At 32.7% G+C, this 26,952-nt stretch overlaps 1 non-coding gene and 1 pseudogene across 1 annotated transcript; both read right to left on the bottom strand.

Moving 5' to 3' along the window:
* Positions 1-18,004: 18,004 nt before the first annotated feature.
* Positions 18,005-18,095, bottom strand: LOC131171674 (small nucleolar RNA snoR114). The gene has a single exon (XR_009142332.1). It is a non-coding gene; the product is annotated as a small nucleolar RNA snoR114 (small nucleolar RNA).
* Positions 18,096-19,395: 1,300 nt separating this feature from the next.
* Positions 19,396-25,638, bottom strand: LOC131171436 (uncharacterized; annotated as a pseudogene).
* Positions 25,639-26,952: the final 1,314 nt, after the last annotated feature.

Genomic DNA, 26,952 nt, shown 5'->3' with positions numbered 1-26,952 from the left:
TGGGATGATTAGAGAGCTAATCACTCTAGAAATGGATCCTAATGATACTTTCAATAATTTGTAGTATCTTCTTAATCAAATTATTACGGTGAATGTGAAGATGCAATCATTTATTTGGGCAGAAGATCTCTTATAGGAGAGTGAAAAATATAGGGCACTAAGGATGACATTACCTGCTTCTAACCTAAAAAGAATATTAGATTCCATTTGGAAATAGGTAGATAAAAACACTATTGAATTTTATAGATATCTAGTGATGGGATTCATTAAGGAATTCCCAAAGCCGGATGGTTAGGAAGACAACATGTCTTTCACTTGATTTATTTGTATGAGATAGAAAATGACAATCCATGGCTAAGATAATGTTAAAAAAAGTCAACTGCGAGCTACAACATGAGATGTACAAAGAACTTATGGGTTTTTTACTAGTTACAAGAGTCTTCATTAGAAATTAGAGAGATATAAGGTTTCTTTAATTTCTATATTTTTTTTCTTCTACTTTACATTTAGTCTTAGTTAGTTCTATATTGAGATTTATTTATTGAACAATTTTATTTATCATTATGATAATAAATGTTGTCAATTTATTTTCATATTTTTTTGTTATTATTGTTCAATTTCCAGTTTTCCTTTTTCATCTATTTATTTTTATTTTCTATGGAAATTAAATATAGATTAAAGGAAAATATATAATTTTTTTTAGATTCTTAAATTAAGAGTAATTAAAGAATAAAAGCTTAATAAATTTATTAAAGAATAAATTTATTAGGTTCTTAAATTAAAACTAATTTAAGAATATTACCTTATATAATTAATTATGTTATTTTTATCATACATTAGGATCTTAGATGATGATTGGGAACATAGTGAACTTTCAATTCTAAACCTAATGTAGGTTAATTATTAGCATAATTAATTAGTGTTAAGATAGTTTTGTATATATGTTATTAGGCATTAATAAATGTGCATAATATGTCCATAAACAAAATTAGTGATAAGATATCATTAGCTACTAAAAATAATATGGCCAAGCTTAACATTGGAAATAAGTTCAACAGCAACAACTGTGAAATCTAGAATATAAAAATCCAGTAGGTGCTAAAGGAACAAGTGGCTATTGAAAACCTTAACCTATTCATGGAAATACCTAGAAATGGCAATGCAGGCCAACATAGGAGGGACCATGAGGTGTATGATGCTTAGAAGAAGAAGAATTCTATTGTTCACATCACGTTGCCAAGCAATATGGATTTGGATATTATATGAGAATTCAAAAAAATATGACATAGCAAAAGACATGTGGTCTATGCTTAAGGAAAAGTTTGGAGGCATTACAGTCACCAAACTTTGGGCTCTTACCATTAAGTTCGCCACTTATAAGAAGTGTCTTAATCATTGACATGCAAAAGTGTCTTAAAGTCATGAGTAATATGGTGGATGAGCTAATGGATGCTAGTCATATTTTAATTGATGAGCAACAATTCCAGGTTATAATACACTTCTTGCCAAACACCTGAAAATGCTATGCTCTACCTTAAGTTAGAGGAGAAGCGTCTCTATTTAGGCAAACTACGTACAAATGTGTACATCATTGCTTCTAGTGCTCAGGGAAGTAAGCGGCTCAAGTGCAATAACCAAGGTGGGAACTAGTAAGGAACTGGTATTCGTGAACTTACTAGAAACCAAACATTGGGAAAGGAAGAGATTCTTTTCCAAGTTTTATGATTTTGGATTTTTTCCTTAGTTTATTATTTTGAACATTATTAGCAATTCCATTACGATACGTTTTTCTTTATTTACATCTTCTAATAAGTTTATGAAAGTTGCAAATGTAAGACATACTAGACTTGGCCATGTAGGTCAACAACTTATGTATATATTGACCAAAAGGCCTTACTAGGTAGCATTAATAAGGTCAAATTTTCTACTTGTAAATATTGCCTAATAGAAAAAATATCTAGAAAACCATTTAAAAAGGGAAAAAGAGCTTAATCTTCATTTCAATCAATTCATTCTAAAATTTGTGGTTCAATGAATGTAAGGGCTAGGCATGGTTCATCACAGCCAAGGAATCCAAAACCACGTCAAAGTTTAGTGGATATATATTGCGTTTTTCACACTAACACATGTCGAGAAGCACCTTGCTACATCTATATTTAGAATAAAATTTAAAATACCTCCGTGGGTGAAATTAATTAGACAGTAATGATCACTGCATCTTTAATTATCTAATTAATTATTGTTCTTAATTATTAATCATAAAATGAAAATTCTGCTTCGCTATCTTTTTTGCAATGGCTCTCTTTTTATAAAAATAAAAAGAAGAAAATTGGTAATTATATTTTATTTTACATATTTCATTAGTATATTTTTTAAAAAATTCAAAATTTTGAAAAATAAAAAAATATATAAAACAATAATATAAAAGAAAATAGTGTAGAAATAAAGTTAAAACAAATATCAGCCCGTTTGTAATATCTTAATAACTATGTTTTATTAACTACTATTAATCGTATACATTTAATGAAATGACATCTCACAAGGGATTGAAGAGAAAAATAATTATTAAAATACTTCTAATGTCTTCCAAAATTCATACCTAAAATCTTATTTTAAAAAAAATAAATTAAATAATATTATTTTTTTATTCTATAACATTTTATTTTTTATTGAATAATAAAATATTTTAATTTATAAAATTTTAATTTGAAAATTTTAAATTTTAAAATGCGACTTTTTTTTTTCATTCCTTAAATAAATATTAAAAGGTGCAAGCATCCAAGATATTATTTTATTTAAAAGTGAAAGAGCAAAAATATTTTTATCTATTTTTTTAATCGAATTAATATAATACCATTGAAGTGCATAAAAAAATTTGTTTATTGGACATGCTAATCAATCTTTTCATTTATGAACAATATTTTTGTGATTTCTCTTTGAATGAATTTTTTTTAATGAGAAAATAAAATATTTTTCAGAAATATTTTATTAATATCCACTTTCTTTAATAATAAAATGTATAGAATATATTAAAACTTCAACACAATAAATTATTTCAAATTCAAATTTATAATTAAGATTACACAAAATTAGAAAAAAAATTAGAAATAAATTTAATTAATAATAAATAGAAACGTAAATTAATAAATAATTTTTATTATGAATTAATAATATTATAAATTAGTAAATAATAAATAATAGAAAAATATAATATAATAAAAATAATAGTAATATTTACTAATAACAACACTACAAGAAAATATCGAAACAGAAACCGAATTTAGAAACGGATTTTATGTCAGTTTGTAATTTGAAACGGCTTTTGAAACGGAATTGGGAAGAATGGGTTAAATATATCAGAAACTGATTAGAAACCAATTAGAAACCGAATTTTGAAACGGAAATATATTGGTTTCTAAATTTTGTGGCACAATTTGGGGGCAAATTTAGCATCGGTTTAGAAACCGATTATAAACCGATATCTGAAACCGAATAATTTTCCGTTTCTAATTAGTAACCGATTTGTTCAGTTTCAAAAGTTGAGGTAAGATAATTAGATTTAATGTTCATATTAGAAACCAATTTTTTCGGTGTCTAATCCCATGACTTATATCATTTTATATTAGAAACTGATTCTGTCAGTTTCTAATCCCATGATTTAGAAACCGATTATCTCGGTTTCAAATCAGTTTCAAAATTCTATATAGGATAATTAGTTTTCATGTTCGTGTTAGAAACTGATTCTTCGGTTTCTAATTCCATGATTTAGAAACTAATTAGTTCGGTTTCAAAACTTAAGAGATATAAATAAATTTCATGTTTATATTAGAAACCGATTCCGTCGGTTTCCAATCCCATAATTTAGAAACCGATTGATTCGGTTTCAAAAGTCAATGTTTTCATGATCATATTAGAAACCGATTCTGTCGGTTTCTAATCTCATTATTTAGAAACCGATTGGTCGGTTTCAAAATTCAAGGTTGGCTCATTAGATTTCAAGTACATATCTCATGATTTAGAAACCGACTTATTCAGTTTCAAAATTAAAAGTAAGATGATTATATTTCATGTTTATATTAGAAACCGAATCCGTCGGTTTCTAATCCCATGATTTAAAAACCGAAGGGTTCTGGGCCAAAATTCAAAGTAGACTAAATAGGTTTCTCCATATAAATATATAACTTAAAATTTATTAATTATTTTAATATTTATTTTTAATAATAATAAAAATAATTTATTAAAAATAATAATATTAAATAAAATTTATAATTTTCAATTTTCTATAAAAAAAAAATAACCTAGTGCCTTTTGTTTTTCGCTAAAGTTAAAATTCCCTCTCTTTTTTTTTTTTTCCCAATTATTCTTCCTCTTTCCCAATCTCGCCAATCCCTTGCTCCTCTCCCTCTTTCTTATGTCTGCCCATTACCACAGTTTGCCCCGCTTTGATTTCAATTGGGAATTTATAAGTCACCATTTAGACTACATCTTTGATTTTTACAGTTATCGTGTTCGCCGTCTTTCTCTAAAAACCCTAGCTACTCCTGCCCAATTTTATTTCCCTTGCTCTCTTTTACACAACCCTCTCGATTCTAAATCCTCCTTTCGACAACCCGCAATCAACCAGAGGTCTGTTTTCTTTATCATGTTCAATAATCTGAACTCAATGGAACAACTTTCTTTATAATTTTATCTTTGTAGCCACTGATAGTGATCAATCGATTTACAGATTATTGGACTGCAAGCTGTTGGGAGAGACAAAATGTAACACCCCTAAGTTCGGTAGTGCGTTCTACTGCTCCGGTGACCAGTGCTGTCCGGACGGCTAGGAAGCCTAGAACTACACTTCAATATGAATGAGGAGACATAAAATAATGAAATACAAGAAGAGAAAATACAAGAAAAACAAAGGAAAAATAATAGCAAAGAAATGTGACTAAGTTAAGCGAGCCGAGAACCCTAGCGATGGGTGACCGCACCGGGAAGTCATGGCGTGGACCGTTGACTAGCCCTGGACTGCGGGGAACCCTGGAAAACATTTTTGGAACATAAATAGACTCTTGTTGAAGAATAAATATCATTAGAAATATCAAAGAAAAATTAAATAATTAGTACAAAGAAAAGTGAGAAATCGAAAATGCATAAAACCCTGAATACTAAAAATCGTGAATGCCACCTAACAGTGGGCATTATGGTCATTTGACATCCCAAGTGTCTTTTGACCTAAATGTCCATTAAAAATAAATAGTATTACACTTAGAAAATAAAATGAAAAATTAAATTGGTGGTACCTAAAATAAATAGTGGAAATTATGGGTTAAATGTGGAATAAATGAATAATTACTTTATTATATGATTAAGTGACTAAGTGGACCACTAAGGGGATTAATTAAATACATAGTGGGACATGTGTACACTTAAAATGCAGCTGAATAAGTCATCTTCCTCATTTGCATTCAAATTGCCGAATTGAAGAGTGAAGGAAACTCCATAGCCATTTTTCATGCAAGCTTTCTTAAGTCTCCATTTTCAACTCCAACCTCTTAGTGTTCTTCATTAAACTTTGTCTACACATCACAAGGAAGATATTGATACTAATTTTGAGAAGTTTGATGAAGGTTTAGCAAGTTACAATTAAAGGTAAGTTTGCATTTTTGAGAATTTCTTTGTTAAAGTTTATGTTCATGTTATGGGTGTTAGTTTGGTGAAAGAAAATTTTGAGTTTGAAGGGTTATTGTTGTTTTCATTTTGGACAGCCATGAGTCACGTTTTTGATGAGATATTTGTGCATATAATTGATGAGAAATGGTGTTGATCATGATGAATTAGTAACCTAGTGAATTATTTCATGTTTATGTGGTGATTTATGCACTTGGATAGGAAATTGTAAAATGGACGGCACTTTGATGTTGAAGAATGGTTTGTGGCAGCTTGGTGACACTTGAGTAATGGTATATATTGAAGGAAATGTATGCAGAATATTAACCTAGAAGGATTGATGATATGTATGTAGATTGATCTTGTAAAGTGTGTGTAAAATTTGTAATGGTTAGGTGTGTTTGTAATAGTACTTAGAAATTGTAATTGTGAATGATATTGGTGTGTTGAGGCTGATTGGAATCTGCCCAAAATAATGTTAATGTAAAGTAGAAAGTGCTTTTGGTAATGTACCAAAACTGATTTGGTAGGGTATGGAAGTAAACTTTGCAAGGTAAATATGTGTTTTGAATGGGGTGTGAAAAGCATATTGAGGGCAGTACACATTTTAGCCTATAACCTTAAATGTGTAACCTCAATTGGTATAAGACCAATTTGAGGTGAAACTAGGCACAAAATGTGCCAACTTTCATTGAGAAACCATGCCAAAATTCTGCTTGCAAGGTGACCTAAAAAAATGACCAATTCGGATTAGGTGCAATTAGGACCTGAAAAATGACCAATTGGGCAGCAGTGAGTGTTTAGGCCATAACTCACTCAAACCAGGTCCAATTGACCTGAAATTTTAACCAAGAATAGTTAAGATCCATACCTACAAGTCTTATGAAGACACCAAAGCCCAGAAATGACCATAAGCAAGTCAAACAACTTGCACAAGTTCGGGTCCAAAACTGGCTGAACCAGAGTTGACCAAATTGACCAATTATGGAGCTAATTGGTACCATTTGACCAGCAATAGTATTATGACCATACCTTGGTCTACTTAACTCGGATTGACCTGAAATTTTTCCCCGCGTGCTATATGACCTAGATCTACAAGTTTGTAGTTTTGACCAAACCCAAAAACCGAGGAACTAGGCCGTCCGGCTAGGTCAAACCAAGATCCCTAATCCAACAATTTGCATTAAAGTGCACTAAGCAAGGAAATGACTTTGGTAAAATATACCAAACCTAAAACCCTATCTTATGTTACATATTAACGACACTAAAACCTTATTTACGTAATACGCAACGTGGGTCGGTATATTAGGTGATTAAGTGAATAATTGAGTTCAGCATTATTTACCAAACACCATCGATAGAGACAGTTTAAATTAGATCAAACACTTCAAATTGTGTTTCAGCTACTAAAGACTCAGAAAAGGGAAGGAAACACCGAGTCCAGATCAGGGGACAACATCGAGGTTTGTGCACAACAACTGCTTTCTTTTGAATTATTTTCAATGGAAATAAATATTGACTATTTGCATATCATTGTTTTAAATTGTGGAAATGTGTTTGGTGGACACTTATTGATTGAAAAACATTGTGAATGGTTTGAAATCGTGAAAATTGTTTGAATGGTATTTGATGGATACTTATTGATTGAAAAGCAATCAGAAATGGTTTTTGTGGAAATTGAAGTGAATTACTTAATTGTGTTGCCATTTTGTGAATGAAATTATAACTTTGGAAATTTATTGATTCTTACGGATCATTTGAATAAAATGTTTGGAATTGTTTTGACTCACAATTGGCATGACATCGATAATATGTTCCTCCTCCATTAATGGGGTGAGTGTGATTATTCCTCCTCTTTGACTTATTAGTCCGGGTGAGTATGATTATGTTCCTCCTCTTTGACTTCCCACCGAGGTGAGTATGGATGAGTTCTCATTATATAGCTAGCTTCCTCCTCATTGATTTCGATTATTGGGGTGAGCATGTCTTGTCGTGGTGTACAACACGGCATATATGGAAAAATTGTGTCATGGCCTAAATTGTGTTATAGATTGGCAACACCGTATTCTTCAGCTTATTTGATCGAATTGTGTTATTATGTATTGTGAGATTGTGAAATTGATTTAAACTCTTATTGACATATACCGCCTATTGAATTCAACCATGATCCGACTTATTGAAAATTATTGTGATATTAATAAATGGAGTTTAAATTCTTGTTGACATTTATTGTCTTGAATTTAACTATGGTTTTAAGTATCCACTATTGATATGATTTATGAATTGTGATTTAAAATTTGTATTTGGTTAATGTTGTGCACCATCGAGACATTGTCTCAAATGATAGCTTTATTGCCGCCGCAGTAGAGAGACAGGCAAAGCAGTTAGGTCGCTAGTATCGCCAATGAGAGATTTTTGGGTATAGTGAGTATACCACATGTGGCATTTTGTATCAGAATGTATATTCACCGTATGTATATTTTGTTCTTGGTTTTGAGCAATTTGTAAATTTAAGTTGTACAAGAAAGTTGTAAAATAATTATGAGTTATTTGGCTTGTAAAATTGTGTTATATCTTTGTATCTTAGTCTTTGAAAATCACTGGATTTGACTTGAGAAATGTGTTGTGTTGATAAAAATGTTGGAGTTGAGATTTGAAAATATATTGGAGTGCTTTTTATGTTTTCTGAAGAACTGTTTTGTCCAAAATACAAATGGCACCTTGCCAAAATTTTTACAGATATTCAAAATAAATCAAATGAGTTAGTTGTTTCACATCACTTCACCAAAGTCTTTCACAACTGTAAATACTGCTCACCACTGTAAAAGAAGTAAGAAATGTTTTTAAAATCCCTTGAAGTGTATTTAATGGATTATCGAGACTGAGTTGGTAATTCATTAGGTATACTACGGATCATGTTATGCCTTACAGAGGGGTAGGTGTGACATGTTTTAGTGGTATCGAGCAAAGTTTTTAAATTCTTTTTTCACCGCCATTTGAATATTCTTTCTTCACAAGATAACCGCCAATATCATTGTTTGATACATACAAGACATTACATTATAAATATGCACTAACGGGAGGAAATCTCCTTGTGTTATTGGTTTAGAGATCTAAAATCCTCGCATTGACTATGGAAGAGGGTGATCGCTCAATGATCAATCTATTGAGGTCGAGGTGCAAGGGGATGCCCCATGCCTACATAATGTCGTGGTTTAGTAGCACCACCGCAGCATCGCAGCTTCGCTCGCCGCCACAGACTACGCAATGTTCCAACAAATGGATGGTAATGTGCCTACTCAAGTCCCAATACGACACGGTGGTACAACCACGCCTCGCTAGACAATATGACAAATTGATGAAGTATGGGGCTACAGAGTTTAAGGGGACAGAGATCCTCTAGAAGTTTAACAATGGTTAGAGAGAATGGATAGGGTATTCAAGAAACTGCATTGCAGAGGAGCTCAGATTTGAGTACTCAAGATCTTTGCATGTGGGGATGCTTATGATTGGTGGAAAACCATTCCCCACACCGATAGAACCTGCAAGGTTAACATGGAATGACTTCCTCGTGAATTCAGCAAAAATATGTCCCCGATGCTTATGTAGACCGTGTCGCAAGAATTCCTAAGTCCAAACAGGGGGCATCGCTGGTCGAGTATGAAAGGGAATTCTCCCGCCTAAGCCATTATGCAAGAAGTCTACTTTCTACCAAATAGGAGAGATGTAAGAGGTTTGAAACCGCTTGAAGCCTAGTATCGATTACAAGTGGTCTGATTCAACATAACAACTTCTTCCGAACTTATTTCTCAAGCACTAGAATTAGAAAGAATTGAATCAAGCGGCTCTTGAGAAAAAGAAATCGAGAAGGCGTAAAAGAGGGAAAGTCACAGTAACAGAGTTCTAGTGGTCCTACCGAAAGAGGAAAACTTTGGGGATACGACAGAGATAGTAAGAAGTCCCAGAGAGATAGATCTTTTGGACGTAAAACCACCTCGATCCGATCACCAACTCAACAGAAACCCGTAAATGCGCTGGCCGATCGACTTTGTGAAACTTGTGGTAAACCACATAGTGGGGTATGTTATAGAGCCGTAGGAGCATGCTTTAATTGTGGAGAGACTGGTCATTTTGCTAAGGATTGTGTAAATCCGTGTCGCTCGATCATTTACTACACCAAAGGGATCAACCCAAGTTTCTACCCCAAAGAGTTCACCATCGCTTAGTAGAGGCAAAGGTAGAGGTAGGGGTAGTACACCTAGAAGTCGACTCATCGTGAATCACCAAAACAGGTGATGCTTCAACGAGTATACGCTATAATACGTAAAAGAGACTGAGACTTTGACATCATTATCGGTACTTTCTCAATTAGCAACCGAGATATATATATGTATTGTTTGACCTCGAATTTTCATATTTTTACATTAGTGTTAGAACTATAGGTTCTGTTGTTATTCGCTTACAGAGGAATAAATTTTGACGATTAGTGATTAACCCTTAAGATAAGGATTGTGATAATAAGTGAAATTAGTTTTGAAAGAGTTTATCTAAAAGTATTTTCTAACACACCATAAATTATAAAGCTAATTAGTGAGCCTACTTAATGTAAGGCAAGAGGACGTAAAAGTAAGATGCAAGAATGGAATTGCTCTTGATAAGGGCAAGGAGGTTATGTTAGAAATTGCTAATGGATATTGTAATCGTAATAAGATTCGAATATCGCTGAATTCAAAAAGAATAAAAGATAACAAAGTTTGATCTATTGGGATGTATCATAGTAACTATGCAATGTTCTTGATGTTTATACCGTAGTCGCAGACAAAGACTAACTTGAGATTATTGTGTAGAGCTACGACTAACCGATAGTACACCTAGATGAGAATAGTTGCCAACGATCTGCTTTGGCATAGTTATGCTGTGACGTAATTTAATTGTTAGAAATAAGTTTGAAAATCCTACTTAGGATCTAAAACTCAAAAGTTAAAATATCGAAAGGTTATAGTTCAGTACAAAAGGAAGTAAGTTATAGAACATTGACAGATAAAAAGAGTTATGGAAGTAGAGACTTGAACAGTTTGATTCCTATGTAACAAAGAAATATTACGAATGTGTGGAAGACTATGACTAGAATGGTCAGAGGACCAATGACTGATGAATGATTCTAACATGACCTCAAGGGTCATTCAAGAAGGAACGTGAACCAAATATTATACAACACAATAGTAAGAGGAGATTGGTGTTATCCAAACAAAGTAAACATTGTATTAGATTGTTAAAAGTCTTATACAAATTTGAGAAAAAGAAGATTATACGATCATATAGAAAGGAGAAATAAACGTATGACTATTGTAAGATAGCTACTGGGTAAAAATTTCATGGACGAAATTTATTTAAGGGGGGGAGAATTGTAACACCCCTAAGTTCGGTAGTGCGCTCATCGCCCGGTGACTAAGTCGTCTGGACGGCTAGGAAGCCTAGAACTACACTTCAATATGAATGAGGAGACATAAAATAATGAAATACAAGAAGAGAAAATACAAGAAAAACAAAGGAAAAATAATAGCAAAGAAATGTGACTAAGTTAAGCGAGCCGAGAACCCTAGCGATGGGTGACCGCACCGGGAAGTCATGGCGTGGACCGTTGACTAGCCCTCGGATCATGGAACCCCGAAAACATTTTTGGGACATAAATAGACCCTTGTTGAAGAATAAATATCATTAGAAATATCAAAGAAAAATTAAATAATTAGTACAAAGAAAAGTGAGAAATCGAAAACAGACAAAACCCAGAATACCGAAAAATCATGATTGCCACCCGAACAGGGGCATTATGGTCATTTGACATCACTAAGTGTCTTTTGACCTAAATGTCCATTAAAAATAAATAGTATTACACTTAGAAAATAAAATGAAAATTAAATTGGTGGTACCTAAAATAAATAGTGGAAATTATGGGTTAAATGTGGAATAAATGAATAATTACTTTATTATATGATTAAGTGACTAAGTGGACCACTAAGGGGATTAATTAAATACATAGTGGGACATGTGTACACTTAAAATGCAGCTGAATAAGTCATCTTCCTCATTTGCATTCAAATTGCCGAATTGAAGAGTGAAGGAAACTCCATAGCCATTTTTCATGCAAGCTTTCTTAAGTCTCCATTTTCAACTCCAACCTCTTAGTGTTCTTCATTAAACTTTGTCTACACATCACAAGGAAGATATTGATACTAATTTTGAGAAGTTTGATGAAGGTTTAGCAAGTTACAATTAAAGGTAAGTTTGCATTTTTGAGAATTTCTTTGTTAAAGTTTATGTTCATGTTATGGGTGTTAGTTTGGTGAAAGAAAATTTTGAGTTTGAAGGGTTATTGTTGTTTTCATTTTGGACAGCCATGAGTCACATTTTTGATGAGATATTTGTGCATATAATTGATGAGAAATGGTGTTGATCATGATGAATTAATAACCTAGTGAATTATTTCATGTTTATGTGGTGATTTATGCACTTGGATGGGAAATTGTAAAATGGACGGCACTTTGATGTTGAAGAATGGTTTGTGGCAGCTTGGGGACACTTGAGTAATGGTATATATTGAAGGAAATGTATGCAGAATATTAACCTAGAAGGATTGATGATATGTATGTAGATTGATCTTGTAAAGTGTGTGTAAAATTTGTAATGGTTAGGTGTGTTTGTAATAGTACTTAGAAATTGTAATTGTGAATGATATTGGTGTGTTGAGGCTGATTGAATCTGCCCAAAATAATGTTAATGTAAAGTAGAAAGTGCTTTTGGTAATGTACCAAAACTGATTTGGTAGGGTATGGAAGTAAACTTTGCAAGGTAAATATGTGTTTTGAATGGGGTGTGAAAAGCATATTGAGGGCAGTACACATTTTAGCCTATAACCTTAAATGTGTAACCTCAATTGGTATAAGACCAATTTGAGGTGAAACTAGGCACAAAATGTGCCAACTTTCATTGAGAAACCATGCCAAAATTCTGCTTGCAAGGTGACCTAAAAATGACCAATTCGGATTAGGTGCAATTAGGACCTGAAAATGACCAATTGGGCAGCAGTGAGTGTTTAGGCCATAACTCACTCAAACCAGGTCCAATTGACCTGAAATTTTAACCAAGAATAGTTAAGATCCATACCTACAAGTCTTATGAAGACACCAAAGCCCAGAAATGACCATAAGCAAGTCAAATAACTTGCACAAGTTCGGGTCCAAAACTGGCTGAACCAGAGGTGACCAAATTGACCAAAAATTGACCTAATTGGTACCATTTGACCAGCAATAGTATAATGACCATAACTTGGTCTACTTAACTCGGATTGACCTGAAATTTTGCCCCGCGTGCAATAAGACCTAGATCTACAAGTTTGTAGTTTTGACCGAAACCCGAAAACCGAGGGAACTAGGCCGTCCGGCTAGGTCAAACCAAAGATCCCTAATCCAACAATGTGCATTAAAGTGCACTAAGCAAGGAAATGACTTTGGTAAAACATACCAAACCTAAAACCCTATCGAATGTGACATATTAACGACACTAAAACCTAATTTACCTAAAACGCAACGAGGGTCGGTATATTAGGTGATTAAGTGAATAATTGAGTTGTGCATTATTTACCAAACACCATCGATAGAGACAGCTTTAAATTAGCATCAAACACTTCAAATTGTGTTTCGCTACCAAAGACTCGTGAAAAGGGAAGGAAACACTCGAGTCCATCAGGGGACAACATCGAGGTTTGTGCACAACAACTGCTTTCTTTTGAATTATTTTCAATGGAAATAAATATTGACTATTTGCATATCATTGTTTTAAATTGTGGAAATGTGTTTGGTGGACACTTATTGATTGAAAAACATTGTGAATGGTTTGAAATCGTGAAAAATTGTTTGAATGGTATTTGATGGATACTTATTGATTGAAAAGCATCAGAAATGGTTTTTGTGGAAATTGAAGTGAATTACTTAATTGTGTTGCCATTTTGTGAATGAAATTATAACTTTGGAAATTTATTGATTCTTACGATCATTTGAATAAAATGTTTGGAATTGTTTTGACTCACAATTGGCATGACATCGATAATATGTTCCTCCTCCATTAATGGGGTGAGTGTGATTATTCCTCCTCTTTGACTTATTAGTCCGGGGTGAGTATGATTATGTTCCTCCCTCTTTGACTTCCCACGAGGTGAGTATGGATGAGTTCTCATTATATAGCTAGCTTCCTCCTCATTGATTTCGATTATTGGGGTGAGCATGTCTTGTCGTGGTGTACAACACGGCATATATGGAAAAATTGTGTCATGGCCTAAATTGTGTTATAGATTGGCAACACAGTATTCTTCAGATATTTGATCGAATTGTGTTATTATGTATTGTGAGATTGTGAAATTGATTTAAACTCTTATTGACATATATCGTCCGCTCGTCATTGAATTCAACCATGATCTGACTTATTGAAAATTATTGTGATATTAACAAATGGCGTTTAAATTCTTGTTGACATTTATTGTCTTGAATTTAACTATGGTTTTAAGTATCCACTATTGATATGATTTATGAATTGTGATTTAAAATTTGTATTTGGTTAATGTTGTGCACCACTGAGACTTTGTCTCAAATGATAGCTTTATTATTGCCGCAGTAGAGAGACATGTGGCAAAAGAGTTAGGTCGCTAGTATCGCCAATGAGAGATTTTTGGGTATAGTGAGTATACCACATGTGGCATTTTGTATTGTAATGTATATTCACTGTATGTATATTTTGTTCTTGGTTTTGAGCAGTTGTAAATTTAAGTTGTACAGTAAAGTTGTAAAATAATTATGAGTTATTTGGCTTGTAAAAATTGTGTTATATCTTTGTATCTTAGTCTTTGAAAATCACTGTGGATTTGACTTGAGAAATGTGTTGTGTTGATAAAAATGTTGGAGTTGAGATTTGAAAATATATTTGAGTGCTTTTTATGTTTCTTCAAGAACTGCTTTGTCCAAAATACAAATGGCACCTTGCCAAAATTTTTACAGATATTCCAAATAAATCAAATGAGTTAGTTGTTTCACTTCACCACCAAAGTCTTTCACACTGTAAATAGTGCTCACCATCGTAAAAGAAGTAAGAAAAGTTTTTAAAATCCCTTGTAGTGTATTTAATGGATTATCAGTAGACGGAGTTGGTAATTCATTAGGTATACTACGGGATCATGTTATGCCTTACAGAGGGGTAGGGTGTGACACAAAAAGAGGGCGAGAGTTGTAGGGTTCGATGGCCGGTGGCTCTGATGCGGCGGAAGCAACTACCTTATCCTGTGCTCAATGCAGAAGCCCAGTGCATCTTCAAGATGTAATTTGTCGTGTTCATCTATTTAATTTGGATTATTTGTTCTGAATATATTTCAATAAACGTAATTTTAACTTATGGCCATGGTGGTGCTTTGATATTGAAATCGAACTGGTATAACTCAACCATAATAGTAACTTTTATGCAATTGACATACATATTTTAATTTCGTGTTTCCTTCATCGAGATTGAGATTTTGTGCTTGGTTCTAATTGACTCATACTTTTTCAATTGATTTGAAACTTCATTGAGTGAACTTGTATGCTTCCAATTCTCTTATCCTCGATTTCCCATTCTTTACAACATTTTATTATTTGCAGTGCCCAAAGTGCATGGAATTAAAGCTTCCTCAAGAAGGTGCCGCTTTAGGTATGTAATTAATGCACATCCAAAGTCTTAATATTTGGGTGAATAACAATATTTGGGGACCATTGTTATCTATTTCCTTTTTTTTTTTCGCTTTTATAATTTTTATTATGGTTTTTGTGTAACTGATCGTAATTTGGTCTAATGCTTCTTAATAACAAAGAAAGTGAGTTTGGACTTTCTTCCTATCCATTGGTTTGAGAATGTATAGATCTTTGGTTTGACGTAAGTCCTGCCTTTAGTTATTGGTTCGTAATTCTTTATCTAAAATAATTGAAAAAGAATTGAGGTTTTGATTCTTGTTTTTTCAGATCCGCTCTTGTGCATTGAGAAAAGAAATTCAGGAGACATTGGCAAAGATTGATCTAGGAAGTGTCTCTCAATAATTGATAATATGTTGCCTTTCTTTTGTGTTAGTTCATGTCATACGCAAAGAAGTTTAAGGTGTTTGATCAAAGCTCCAATGTTGTATTTGTACAGTTCCCTTCAATATTAGAGAGAGAGATCATTTATGATTAAGAGGAGTATTTGTCTTTCACGCTATTGGTATTGGTCTAAGATTTGAGTAGTTTGATGATATAATTTGGCTTTTTGTTGTTCTTTTATGAAGATCTTATTTTCCGCTGAGCTGCAGCTTAAATTCGCCCAATGTTGTATATGTCCATGTCCCGGTAGTTTAAATTCGCCCAATGTTGTATATGTCCATGTCCGTATCTTTTGTTATGATCGAGGAGTTTGTGATGTCCTTTGGTATTTCTCGCAATTGTTGGTCCGAGATTCAATTGCCGAACTTTATTTTTATTTTTGTGTTTAGTTGGTTCATAGTATGAAACATTGTTCTTTACAAATGGTAAGGGTTATTTTCCATCCGGTATTGAGTATATGGTTGACCAAGGGATTCTTGGATCTTAATTTGTAACTTGTGATTTTATGCATCATTGATAGATGTAGATTCAGTAATCGGTCACAAATTTTCGTGATTCTGCTTGACTGGTCTCAAATTTTGAGGATTTTGTCAAGAAGGGAGTGTTAGGGAGACATCAAAGAAAGAGTGATTTGGAGCCCCTTTTTTTTTAGTCTTCTTCTTCTTCTTCCTCCTTTTTTTTGTGTATATAGTTAGCTAGCGTAAATCTCTATTTTTAAGGCAAATGGAATTGAATCTAAGTTGGTATGTGCATTTGTTTTGTGTGGTCAAGTGTTTTAATGTGAGCAGATTGTGGACTAAGAGTCCGGGAGATACTAAGATCTTGGTGTTCCTTTTCTTTTTGGCTTCAATGTTTTTGAGTAATTAAACTTGTGGAGGGAATGTGATAAAATTTATGATTTTGCTCTAAAAATATATGCAAGTGTTAAAAATAACGAGAAATCGAATATGAATTTAACTGTGTTTTTCTGGTCTTATCCTTGTTTGAGAAATATTTGGTGAAAAAAATTCTTCTTTATTTTATGTTTTAGTTTTTTTCCCCTTCTACCTTATTTTAGTGTAAGACAACAAGATGTGATAACAAATGACTATGGAGTGTTCATGTTCTTCCAATGACTTATTGTTTCAAGAATGTGACAGATTTGATCAATAACTTTTGCTTTAATTTTTGGTTCAAAATGGTCAATTAACTTTATTTGTACTCACTTTACCCTATGGAAGGATTGATTGGGCTAAGATAGTCTATATAAAAATTGTGTGTTAGTTTATGCCTATGGAGCTATTTAGATTGTGATAACTGGTTGCAATAATCTATAATTTTGTCAATCTTCAAGATTTATGTGCACTATTATGCATAAGGGGAGTGATTATTTGCTTCGCATAAATCGCTTTACAATTTTGTGTTTTGTATTAGTGGAACCTTAGAAAAATTCCTACATTAGCTTTTACTGTGGTTGTAGGATTGTTTCTCGTTAGATTCCTAGATTTTAGTTTTTCGGTTTTCTCAATTTGATTGTTTTTGCCTTCCCGATTTTTTGTTTCTTTAAATCAAAGTTGTTTATAGTAGTCGCAATATCTGTTCCTAGATGGATCTTGTGTTTACAGTTGCCTTTGGACATGAAGACACTGCAAGTTCATGCCACAGAGAGAATGACGAATATAGTGCATAATTATCTACTTGTGAGGATTATTCAATTTTTTCCCTTCGGTTTTGGTGGCTTCCTGATTTAAATCTTTAGTCTGTTTTAATTGGTTACTAACATGATACAGATTTAGAAACCGAAGTTATTCGGTATCTAATTTTAGAACTAAAATATCCGCTTTCAAATTGGTTTAATTAGAAACTGACGCCATATTCGGTTTTTAATTTATTTAGAAACCTACGAATTGTAAACCAACTATTTCGGTTTCAAATAGGTTTCTAATTGAAATTAAAAACCGATTTTCAATGTTTTGAAGCCGAATTTTCTGTTGCTAATTTTCTTTTTTCTTGTATTATATAATGGAGACAAGTCAGAATATCTCAGATAAAATTCATTATGTAGAATTAGTTTAGTTCATCAAGGATTTTTTTTATATATAAAATAAGAAATGAAATTAAAATAGGAAGCAAATTTTAATATTATAAAATTTAAAATTATATAATTTTATTTTTCAAAAAGTGAGAACAAAACGTTTCATTCTTATAATGTAAAAGTTGAGCTCAGATGCGCTTTGAGATCGTCCGGTGAATCAGTCGACAAGTGAGGGACCCACCCTTCACCCCGATGCACAACTTTCATCATGGCTCAAAGCATGCCCCAGCCGGGAATCGAACCCGGTCTGTCCCAGGGTACTATTCTACCACTCGACCACGCGCGTTTAGTTACTTATGCATTAATCCATGGTTATTTTATTAAATTCTCTCTTTTTTAATTTTTTTTTGCATAATTTAATTTTTAAACAAAAGAAAAAAAAAAAAAAAATATATATATATATATATATATATATATATATATATATATATATATATATATATATTTTATTAGATGGCAATAAAACATATTTTAAAGTAAAGAAAACGTATTTTTTATGAAAAGAAAAAAAAAATTAACTCGTAATTTTCACCACTTTCTACCATAATAGTTAAGGCATTCATAATGGAGGATGCACAGAGGACGGGACACATCTTTTAACAAAACCGCATTTAAAATGCGCATTTAATGGAACCCATACTCTTATCTACACTAACACCACTTTAATCACTTCTCCAGTGACTGTAGAAATTGCTATGCATATATAGCTTTATCTCTATCAAATACAAAAAAAATATTTATATAATTTTTTAAGTAAAATAAAGGATGATTTTACCGAATACTAGTATTTTTTTTTAAAAAAAATTAAAATTATTTAATCATTTTCTTAATTTTTATGTAAAATATAAATACAATAAATAAAAATGAACGAAAATAATATTTTCTTTCTAGTTAATTTGATATTTGTATACCTCTAAAATGTTTCTCCATAACTCTAATTTTTTAGCAATCCAAAATTGTATATTCGCTATTAAAAATATAGTACATTCTTGTTTGGTTCAACTTTTTAAACTACGCAAACTAATTTACAAAAGTTAGCAGTTGAAAACCTAACAAAAAATACAATTTTCTTTTTCTTTTTTTTTTTTAAAGAGCTAAAGGTGTTAAAACTGTATAAAGTCAGAAATTCTAACTTTTTGGACCCATCACAAATGCAAATGTGCATGGCCGCTACGGCCTACGATCCACACATACCAAAAACCATATAAATCTATGCATGATAAGCCAATCACAATGTTCATAAAGTCTTGACATTTTTCAGGCATTTTACTACCAGGCACATCTGTAAAAACAAGAATTCTTATCCAAACCTAGTTCATTTTAAACCCAAGATACCACATGTATCGTGGAAACCATATGTAAAATAAGTACGTCTTTTAGTTTATGATAGATCAGGTTTAGGTAAATTTATATCCTATAAAAACTGCACAAGACAAAGGACCGTATGATGAACAGTATGGTACACTAAAGGGTAGCAAATAGCAATGCAAGATGGGAAATTCCGAGACAACTCTATTGGAGGTGAAGAGTAGCATTCAAATTTCTACAATGCGGTATTTGTATTTACTGCACAAATTCTTCTATTTGACAAGTTGAACATCCTAAAAACATTCAGATGGAAAAGCAAGAAACAACCAGTGCATTTATGTTAAAAAAAAAAACACTTCAAGCAAAAGGAGAAGAAAATAAAATATAAGTCTACCAAGATCTATGAAGATGTTAGCATCTAAAACTTGCGCACATTTCCTGTGGTACTACTACATCCCTACTGCTCTCCCTTGGAAAAGAGGAGGAAAATCAACTTCATCCTTCAGACGATATGAATTCTGTGCAATCCTAAAATCCAAAATAATAGGTTAGTCAGGCAGATTCCAAAATGAGAAAGTAATTGCAACATTAAAATGGAAAACTGTTTCCTTCATTAAATATGAAACATTCCAGATGCTAGTACAGTCTATTACCTTTCTTGCTCATTTTCTAAAACTGGTTCAGACCCTCTGCTTCCGTTTCTACTGGGATTGAAGCAGAGCCCCATGTACATGAAATGCCAGAATAAAGGGGGTGATCCTTTCTGGCATGGACTCTTCATGCCGTTGAAGGCCCTCAGACCCAGAATCAATTCTTTCAGATAGGCGAGAGAAGCCATTGGCATTGAAAGAACCCCACACGGATGACTGAGATATCCGAATCTCTGATGGTACAGGCTTTCCATTCCCAGATATGGGTATTCTGCCTCTGAAAGCTCATGGCCAGATTTAGAAGAATTTCTCTCTTGTGAAGTTGCAGCTAACCCATTATCATGAGTGTGCTTATGCAGCTCACCATTTCCTCCTGCAGTCTGGTTCTTCCTCTTCCTGAAGGCAGCCTATCCCAATTTGAATGATAACTCTGCAAAAATTTTAGAAAAGTATGAAACCTAGGGGAAAAGAAGTGCATGTCAAATTTTGAAACTTGACAAAAAAATGCCAAAAAGCAACAATCTTTCAAATTATACCATGCTGGGAATGTATGTTCCTGTTCCTCGTCGTTTTCTCTTTTCTTCAGAATTTAAAGCAGCACTCAGTGGTGCTGGAGGGTTCAAAGAGTATCTTTGTTGTCTCGAAACACCATTTTTGTTCATTTGAGATTGAACATTCTGTTTCAATTGTAAGGATTGACAGACAGTTTCCCAAGGATTTTTATTATCAGACTGAGGTAACATGGGAGGAAAGAGTAGTATGGGAGCAGATACAGCATAGAAATGGCAATATTGACCAAAAACCACACTCCTAAAGTGGTTTTCATAATCTCCATTGAGGTCCAATAAGGATTTGAAAGATTGAGAGTTCCCAGAAATGCTAGCAAAGTCTCTTTCCCCAATAGTAGGAGTTAGGTTGTCTGCTGAGGTGTTATTGACAAGAATTGCAATTGCTGAACCCAAAGCAGCTTTACCCTCGTGATTAGCACATGAACAGGTTGAATTGTTAACCACAAAATGGTTCTCTTTGGATTCTGACCTTAATGTGCAGCCAATTGCACCATCAGTCATTTTTCCATAGGATATCTTATTTTCAAAATTTCCATTTTCTCCACATGATGTCTCACAAAGTTGATCGCTACTGTAATCAACAGTTGATTTCAGAAGCATACTACCTTCAGAGCTTTTATCAGAAAATGATGATGAGGATGAATTATCAGAATTTCCACTGCCAGATACTACACAAGACTTTTGAACATGACTCCAATAATTGCGCCCATGTCCGTCCAAAGTATTTTCAAAGAACTTGTTGAGCTCATTGATCATTTTCTCACTTGGTAATGAAAGAATCCGGCCAAGAATGCGAGCTCCATATTTGAAAGCACCCTGTATTCGATGGAAGCTAGCTGCAGAAAAACCATGGCATCATCATTGAAATGAGATAGCATATATATGGTAAAAAAAAAAAGGTGACATTTATTATGTACTCTTGAAGCAACTTTGGAAATCCAATAAGCAAATACATTGGAATTTAACTTTTTCTATACTGTCTTCCCTTTGGGTAAAAAGATAATAAGCATGTAATGTTAGGAGCTAATAATGAAAAGAATCTGGAATCAGAAGCAAAACAAGAAGAATGATTATGTAAAACTGTAGAACCCTAGGTTCTTGCACTTCAGTAAACCTAAGTTATAACCAACAAAACCAAATACGCCATAAAGCTGAATCCCTAAATTAGAGAACAAAAATATAAAATTGCTAAAAATCCAAAAGAAAAATATGGCTTGCAAGTTGGTCCTTTCCAGCAAAGGACTGGATCACAATTAGGACTCAATGTTTTATTGTAGTTGTTTAGATCTTCATAATGAAAGCACCAGCAGCAGATGAAATCACAGCCTATAAAGCAATACTGCTTTAAGCATTGGTATGGCACATTGATGAATGGAGGTGTCAAAATTGTAATTCTAGTAGTCTTGGTTTAACATAGCAAGAAGAAGAGGAAAAAAAAAAGGGAAAGATTACTTTCAAAACTAGTGACTTTTGAAAGTCAAAAATATTTTCAATACAAGGAACAGGAAATCCATTTCTGAGTTCCAAGGGCATGAGTTAATAAAACCCCCTTTTCGACCAGAATATTATTTTAATAATATTATTATAAAAAAAGAAAAAGCTCAAAACCTCTGTTTACACTGCGGCCCAAGTTGTTATTTTCTTTCAGAGAATCAACTACATTTAGATGCTTCAGGGGAAAAGGCCGTGAATTGATCTCAGGACTCCTTGATGGTATTGAGAACATATCCACACATTTTCTAAGAAATTCATCACTAAGCAACAATTCATCCTTCCCATTTTCAGGTGGCTCAGCTGCACAGAGAGAGAGAGAGAGAGAGAGAGAGAGAGGAGAGATCAATAAAAAATGCAACTATAAAGCCAGCTAACATCAAAACCACAAAGAATCTCTTACCGACAATGTTGGGAAGAGAAGATTTGCAAACTGGCCCATTTATACTAATACAATAATTATCCCAATCGAACTTGCTGAAGTAATCCAGGAATTTGTACAGAACCTACACCAATATGAAAACACATTTAGTGGCTCATGGGTGCATTTGCGCAGACAAAGCAATATTAAATTCATAGAACATAACATGCACACAAGGCACTATGAAACTCCTGGATGCATTAGTGCACAATACTTACTGCCAAAGGCCCACTTAAGGAAGTGTGAAATACGTGGAGGATATACAAAACTAGTGTTTCCAAAGCATATGTTGAAATTAAACCATGATGGGCACCAAGAATACGACTCTCATAATAACACCAAGCTTTTATCAGAATGATGCTGCGTTTAAAGAGGTGATTTCTGCCAACAATCTGATCAACCTGTAACATAAGTTGCATCAGAACTACCAAATTCCAGAAACAAAAATTTAATCAAATTTATATCCACAGAGAGATCTGAGATACAACAAAGCCATGGTGCTAGAAGGTATAAACTCAATTTGCAATTAAGGAAACTATATATATATGCTCAAAAATACTCCGCCTTTAGATCAGTGACACGTGGACTCCAACAAGCTGAAGAGTCTGTCTACAGTGGCAAATAATCCATATACAAAAGATAATGTATATGGGTAAGCACTTGTCGAAGACTATATAGCCCTACCAAACCAGAAGATACATGATGAACCACCCGGTAATGGCAGCCGATCAGGAGGGGAGCTGACCCTTCGGGACCACGATCAAGGGGAAACATGCTCCTCTATAGACGAAAAGCCATTAAATGCTAACAAGACACGCGCATTAATGAGCCAGGTAACAATAGTACGGTGAGCACAATAAATATCTCCTAGTCTGACAGTGTAACTGCCATTGCAAGAATGGCAGGGTATCTTCTATACAGAATGAGAGACAATCCTATATAGCAAGCCGTTAAAGCTGAGCACCATAGTCCTATCCTATACCTTTAACCACTCTTGGCGCTCCCCAATTGGGCAAACTGTCAATATAAAAGACATCACCCCCTACAGGTAAAACATTTGAACTCTCACACTCTTAACACACACATTCTATTTGCAGCCTATCCTTTTCTTACATGTCCACTAACTTAAGCATCAGAGAGCCAATGGGGAATACACCCCATTGGCCTTTTGACGATTTATTGCCTTTCAGAAGAAGTTATAACCTGAACCCGTTTAGACCCCAATCGTATACATCTTCATACCGCTCCAACAGCTCACCCCATACTCGTGTATCCATCCCTATACTCTTAAATGTGTCATTCATCCGTGATATCCTTGGTATCGCCAATTATATATATATATATCATCCAGAATAATTCAGGTAAAAAAAAATCAGAAAACATACCTGTTCAAGATAACAGAGAGTAGAAAGCCCTCCTAACTGATTAAAGGATATATCTACCACAATATTTTGTACAATGCATTTTATGTTTAACCTGCCAGAAAAAGCCCAGAATCAGCTAGAAAGAAAAGGAAACAGAGAGTAATGAACCTCAGCATCAGAGTAACAATAACCTCAGCATCAATGCAATGGACATCCTTCACTTCATATGGAGCATCCTTACTCCGCTCTTCTCGTCTCAGAACAGCATGAACATCAGTGACCAATGCATCCTCAACAGCTGGACTGCAAATGGCAGTCAAATCAATATCTCCATCTGGAAGATATGTCTTCAGTGGGACTGACCCATATGGGAAAACCTGTAAAGAATGAGAAGGACAACAATACTTTTAACTTTTAAGCAATTCATCAGTAAATCAAGCCGTAACCCCTCAGTATGGCTTGCTCCCTTATAGAATTTTAGAAACAATCGCACATATGATTACAATGGAACACACAAATGCTATTCCTGTCTTAATGTAACAAATCTTTCAGAAAATATCAATGTCAAGATTTTCATTCCATGAGTGCAGGGTCTATAATTCATTAATTTATGATAATGATGATTAATTTTCACAACCATTAACAAATTAGGGAATATGTCAACAAATAATTTTAAATAAAATTAAGTCCCTATGATTTATGTTATAAACCACTGATAACAAAATCAAGACTGTAACGAATGCTTAATAAGGCCTAAAGTGGTAAGTTGTTTATGATATCGGCAACACCATATTAACGGACACCTGTACTGAAATCAGATAAAACAGCACCACTAAATGGACAGCTAACCTTATGCATAAAAAATGGTCTGCCCCAGCAATGACAATCAATTTAAGCAGTTAAATTAGTTTAATTGTCGCATTCCTTAACCAACTATTTTGCTCAGATTCTGCTGAAGTTTCTTATTTCTATATCTTGACTAAGTTCTTTTCTCATAAGCAGCAGTTTGGCAACCCCATTAAAATGCTGCAATCCTTTTTTAGTGATGACCGGTCTTTTAGGAACATGTCTTCGATTATTCATACTTTATTGATAATCATTCACTCATCAACCGCATAAATGCACAAAAAGCTTCTCATCTCTATAAACATTCGTCCTATAAAAACATTTTCACTTCTTTTTCTTCTTCTTTCCATGGGATTGCAACGAAAGCATAATTAACTGTCCAGAAATAAGACTACAAAGAAAATATCACATCTGTGAACCACAATGTAACAACAAAGAAACAACCTAAAAGCATTAATAAACGAAATTCAGAGCAAATTAAAGAAATTAACTTTAAAAAAAAAAAAATAAAAGGGCATTACGAAAACCTCATATCCAAGGGAAGATTTAATGAGAGCCTGCACATACTCCATGACCTCCTTTCTCTTACAATCGGCTTCAACAGTTGGACGAATCCTATTAACTATCTTCCTTGCAGCTTCCTCCGCTCTCTCCCAGTTCTCCTCCGGAATTTGAACCTCTCTTTTCAACACGACACCCACATCACCCATCACCATGACATTGAAAGGAACCGCAAATTACAATGAGAGAATAAGGAAGCCGGCCGGTAGATGAGACGAGGAAACGCGTCGTTAAATGGAGAGAGAAAGAAGGTGGGTTCTTTGCAGCACGGACTATTCGGTTGGGATCATCATGTGAATGAGAAAAACTTTGTTTCTTATGTAGTTTCTTATTGCTCTTTGCTTCTCAGATTTTGTTGTTATGCGAAGGAAACCAAAGGAGGAGGAGGAGAAGGACAATGAGAAAGGGGAACGAGAAGGGACAAGGGAGGGAATGTTTTCCTTCCAAAAACCTCCCGAAAGACCCTTTCCTTCGTTCTTTCTTTCCTCTGTCTCTGACTTTTCTCTTGTTTTCTGTTTGTTTTTTTCCAATGGCGAGACGCGACGGATTGGAAGTGCAACAGAAAATTATTATTATTATTATTATTATTGTTATTGTTATTATTATTATTATTATGAAAAATATACTATTTGGGCCTGAATTTTACTGAATACTACATTTAATTTTTATATTTTTATAAATTAATTATTTAATTTTTCACTTATACTTTTATTAAAATAAAATATTTTTTTATTTAATATTATCATTAATTTAAATAAAAAATAAATATATTTTTTATTTAATTAAAAGAAATTTATTATTTTATTTTTAAATTTTGATTAATATTATAAATTAATTTTTATATTTTAAAAATTAATTAATTTAATATTATATTTAATAATTATTAAAAAATATAAAAATTAAATTATTTAATTTTTAAAATATAAAAATTAAATTTTAATACTGATAAAATTTAAAAATTAAATAATTAAGTTTCTTTAATTGAATAATAATATATTTGTAAATTCAATTAAAATAACAGCAATATTTAAAAGAATATCTTTAAATTTCCTTATTTTTATTATCGCTATTATTAACAGGATAAGGTTGTATGACATCATCGGCCTAGTTCGCAGTCTTGAAGAGCCAGAGCTTCAAGCGGAACAGCACTACATGGACATTTGATCTGTCGTCCCTACCATGCAACGCTGTCGTTTTTTGAGTCTCTACTTTTCTAATATTTCTCATTTTTGTTTTCTTTAAAATAATAATTTACAAAGTTTTATTATGAATGCAAAAAAAAATAAATAAAAATATTTTATAAGTTACTAAAAAAACTCAAACTGCACGGAAAAAAAATAAAATAAATAAGTAAATATAAATTATTTTGATAAAAAGAAAATAAGAATCTCTAAGAGGAAGGTTAATGTATGTTTTTCTTTTTAATTATTGAGGGCTTATTAATTTTATATTTATCAATGACTTAAGATTTTAAATGATATTCTACTTATGCTTTATTTGTTTCGCTAGAAATAATTTTTATATTTATATATGAAAATTATTGTTATAAAAAATATTTTTTAAAATTTTTTATAAAAATAATTTTTATTATTTAATTATAATGTTAAATTGATAGTATATGTTTATATTATGTATGTATAAATATTTTTATGTTTTAATAAAATTATTAAAATTTAAAAAATAAAAAATAATTTCTTTTTTTAAAAAGATGAAGTCATTTTTCTTAAAAATTATTTAATTTTCTCTTTAATTAGAAAAATATTTTTTATTAATTTATTTTTTAGTATTTTAAATATTAAAAAATAAAAAAAATTATTTTATATGAAACAAACAATGTCTTAATTATAAATTTGTAAGTAATA

This window comes from Hevea brasiliensis, chromosome 12, assembly GCF_030052815.1.
Source record: "Hevea brasiliensis isolate MT/VB/25A 57/8 chromosome 12, ASM3005281v1, whole genome shotgun sequence".
NCBI classification, from domain to species: Eukaryota; Viridiplantae; Streptophyta; class Magnoliopsida; order Malpighiales; family Euphorbiaceae; genus Hevea; species Hevea brasiliensis.
Note: the sequence above shows the minus strand (reverse complement) of the source record. Positions and strands in the feature narration are given on the sequence as shown.